The sequence below is a fragment of the Merops nubicus genome, unplaced genomic scaffold (assembly GCF_000691845.1).
Source record: "Merops nubicus isolate BGI_N331 unplaced genomic scaffold, ASM69184v1 scaffold33383, whole genome shotgun sequence".
Lineage (NCBI taxonomy): Eukaryota > Metazoa > Chordata > Aves > Coraciiformes > Meropidae > Merops > Merops nubicus.
In genome coordinates, this window is record NW_008597424.1 from 23,006 (window position 1) to 23,388 (window position 383).

The following is a 383-nucleotide window of genomic DNA, read 5'->3' on the forward strand; positions in this document are numbered from 1 at the left end:
ATCGGGGACCTTGTGCTGGACTGGCAACAACTGTGGGCCAGCAGCTGGGCAGATGTGTGCCCCACAGGGGGATCCCTGTTAACTTCATCACCACCCCCTCCCGAGCAGTTAGGTTTGCTTTAAAGACCCCGGCTTCCTTTTATTACTTCCCCTCTCAGATTGCAGCCGGCTGCAGGGGCTATTTTTAGCAGCCTGCCTTCTAAAAATAGCCCGGAGCTGTTTGGAGTTGCGTCAGGAGAGGTAACTCTCTCCAGGAGTGGCTTGGCCCCTTCGCCCCAGCAGGGTACAAAAGGAGGCCAGGAGCAGCAGGGTCAGCAGGTTCCAGGCAGCCAGAGGTGAAGGAGGAGGTGTGCTCCTAGCGCCGGCACCATGACCATCTTCTG